Source organism: Macrobrachium rosenbergii, chromosome 53 (assembly GCF_040412425.1).
Source record: "Macrobrachium rosenbergii isolate ZJJX-2024 chromosome 53, ASM4041242v1, whole genome shotgun sequence".
Classification (NCBI taxonomy): domain Eukaryota; kingdom Metazoa; phylum Arthropoda; class Malacostraca; order Decapoda; family Palaemonidae; genus Macrobrachium; species Macrobrachium rosenbergii.
In genome coordinates this window covers 46,808,079-46,811,668 of record NC_089793.1, presented here as the reverse complement: position 1 = coordinate 46,811,668, position 3,590 = coordinate 46,808,079, and the positions used below count along the sequence as shown (strand labels likewise).

The 3,590-nt window shown below is 46.9% G+C and overlaps 1 pseudogene; it reads right to left on the bottom strand.

Moving 5' to 3' along the window:
- Positions 1-292: 292 nt before the first annotated feature.
- LOC136834127 (long-chain-fatty-acid--CoA ligase ACSBG2 pseudogene) lies at positions 293-3,223 on the bottom strand (annotated as a pseudogene).
- Between the last annotated feature and the right edge of the window lie 367 nt (positions 3,224-3,590).

Sequence of the window (3,590 nt, the reverse complement as noted above, 5' to 3'; positions counted from 1 at the left end):
GGACACCCAGAAATGCTCTTCATTCTAGCATGCATACCAGAATTCTAACTTCCCTGGAGTTGGGGGACACCCAGGGAGGTCAGTATTTTGGTAAGTTACCATCACCTTAATGGGTCCCAGTGCAAGCCGGATCTCCTTTCTCCTGCCATCACCTCAACGGATCCCAGTGCAAGCCATGCTCTCCTTTCTGCTGCCAACAGCTCAACGGGTCCCAGTGCAAGCCAGGCTCTCCTTTCTGCTGTCATTGCCTCAGCGGGTCCCAGGCTCTCGTTTCTGCTGTCATTGCCTCTTTTTAAACATCATACATGTCATCAATGATGTGTTTGTATTTCTCTATAACAACATTCATCCTCACCTTGGCTGTTGGCGTGAGTTCTTGTCCATTGATGGTGAAATCTAAGGGCAAAATGGCCCACTTCCGTATCCAATGCTGATTATTGTAAGCAGCTGCATTGACCTCATCAATGGCTTGTTGAATTGCCTTCATTACCCTCTCGTCTGGGCCTTCCAAAATGTCGTGGATGGTGTTTGCTGCAGATCCAATGTTTCGACACCATGCAATAGTGTCAGGAGCTAAATTGGCGAGTGGTAACCCATTAACGGGGTCAATCTCTGCTGCTATGGGAAGAAGCATTGACAGAAACTTCCTGTCATCTCCGAGAAGTACTGGGAAACTGACGCAGGGAAGTTTAGCCTTGACCTTCAGCTCTATGGGCTCTGGGGCTATATTGTATCCCTGTGAAGTGATAATCAGTCGCTTTTTACGACCCATGACATGTAAATAGTTCCTGGTGTCGATCTTGCCTATGTCACCTGTATGGAGCCATCCTTCATCATCTATTGCTTCATTTGTTTCTTCCTCTTTATTCAAGTACCCCATCGCTATGTTCCGTCCATTCAGCAGGATTTCTCCATTGCCTTCGTCATCAGGATCAGCTATCTTTGCGTGAAATCCTTCTCTCACCGCACCACTTGCTCCTATCATGAAGTCATTCGGTATGCCACAAGTGTGAGGGCCAGAACTTTCCGACAATCCATAAGATTCTAAAACTGTAATGCCAAGACTGTGGAGAAATTGTGAAATTTCTACTGAGAGACTGCTTGCACCTGAAAGAATTGCCTCGCACTTCTGTAAGCCTATCTTTCTCTTCACTTTCTGGAAGACTAACTTGTCAGCAAGGGAGTATCCGAATGGCTGCTTTTGGTTTCCAGCCTGCTTTCTTTCAGATTTTTTAGCGCCAATCTTACGAGCTAGAACTACAATCTGCTTTTTTATCCATGGTGCACTGTCAATTTCCCTTTGCAAAGTCTCGTAGATCTTTTCCCACCCTCTTGGAATTGTGAGGAAGAATGTTGGCTGCACTTCTTGGAGTGTCAACACTAAATTCATCCCTTGTGTGATTGTTCTGTCTGCAAAGTAGACCTCACCACCATATACCATGGAGCCATACAAGTCAACTATCAAAGCTGCTACATGAGCAAGTGACAAGTAGCTTAGGGCCCTCATTGGCTTTTTGCCTAAATGGTCAGCATGCATCGAGCCTAAATAGTCAGCATACTCGGAGCTCTCCCACGTCAAGTTATCATGGTTGAGCATAACGCCTTTTGATACACCACTGGTACCTGAAGTGTACACGAGGGCACAACACTGATTGATTGCAATTTGGGCCAGCCTCTCCTTCAGTTCTTCGTCCAACTCTTTCTCTCCAATGTCTAGGACATCCTGCCAGCTGTAGACGTCCTCATCTACTGGTTCTCCAGAATACTGGATAATGACCAGCTTTTGGTTCAACCGTTCTTGCACTTCCTTCATGATGGAGACTTCCTTCGGGCCCTCCACCACAAATATGTGGCCCTTGGCATCTCGTGCTATGTACTCACAGGCGTCAGTCCCGTTGGTGTGGTATATGCCAGCTGCAATGCCGCCAGCAAAAATGGCTGCAAGATGGCCCACAAACCACCTGGGGTTGTTGTAGCCAAACATACACACTGCATGCAGTCTTTTCAGGCCCAGCTTGATGAAGGCTTTTGCTACTGAGTTGACCTGCTGGTAATACTGTCTGTAAGTGATTCCTTTCCAGTTCCCATCCTCCTTGTAATGGAGAGCGATCCGGTCTTCAAATTCCTCCACTTTTTGTCTGAAGAGGGTGGGCACGGAGACTGGTTGACGGGAAGCCGCTCCTTGTTCTTCCATGGGGAGTTTTACTGCATCTGCTTGATTGATAGTTTTCACAAGAGAAGTCTCTAAGATTTGGTCAGGTCCGTTTCTCTCTCCACTGCCTGCACTCCAAAAACTAGGGTTGGATATGCTTTCAATCTCTGAATCGTTCGAGACACCATCCATCCTAGGTGCCTTCAAAACTGTCCCACCACTTTCTAGTGTGCTTGAGCTACCATCAGTCCTAGGTGTGTCTAAAACTGCCTCGCTTTCATGTGTGCTCGAGCCACTGTCAGTCCTGGACTCCTCCCACACAGGGCTTTTGGATTCCTCCTTTTTCATATAATTTCCCATCCTCTCCTTTTGCAGCTGGTTAACCTTCTTCATCAGATTTTTTATGACGCTCTCTTTCTCGACATCAGTCCTTTTCTGCTCTACCATCTGTCTTTCCAGGATCTCTCCCATCTCCCTCTTCTCATGCTCAAGGGTTTCGATGCATCTTTTCAGAGTGCTGACCACTTGAAGGAGTTCTTGGTGTCCTTCCCGAGGCTCCTGCTTAGATATGGCAGTCTGACGACATTCCAACTGTTTCAGCTGCCCCTTCAGATCCTCCTTCTCCCGCACCGCTCGCCCCAGCTTCCTCTTCTGCGCATGAACCATCTCGAAAATGAATCTCCTCTTGAAGTCATTCAGCAAGGACAGCTCGGGAAAGTCATCTGCAGTGGGGTCATTAACAAAATCGTCCAACAGCTCCAAAAACTTGTCATCGGCAAGTGGGCGATGATGAGCTCCTCTGCAGGAATGATCCAGGACCCTCTTCGTCAGACTCCCGACGTCTTCCGTCAGTTTGTAGACGAATTCGTCCTTGTCCTTGGCAGTTTTCAACAGACCAGCATTCTCGTCCTTCAGAATTTGTAGTCGGTTCTCGTATTCAGAAACAACATTCTCGATCTTCCGTTCATAATGGTCTTTCAGGTGATTAACTGGTACATTTCGTGACGTCTTTGGTTGCTGTCCTTCGGTCTTAGTAACTGTAGGGGTCGGGGTCCTTCTATCAGGTTTCATGTTTCCGTCCAACATAAGAAGTATATTCACTGCTACGAGTAGCAGGCCATAAATATAATAACCAATATACTTGGGAAAGCATCTGTTTCCCAAGGCCAATATATTCTGTACATTAAAATTCTGGCATTTCGCCACAATCAGGTTTGAAATTTTACTCAACATTTTGTTTCGTGCTCGAATGAATCAATCAAGAGTATCCTCAATTTTTGAAAAGGGCAGGGGAATCTGCTCGGCCCCCAGAGTCCTCCTCCTTCGAATTCCTCGAGAGAATTTTTCCACCTCCTGAAGGATTCTGGAGAGACCCCCACTGGATTATAACGTCTTCTCGAAGTCTTTGTGACTCTGGGATCATCCGGAGCCGTCTTCT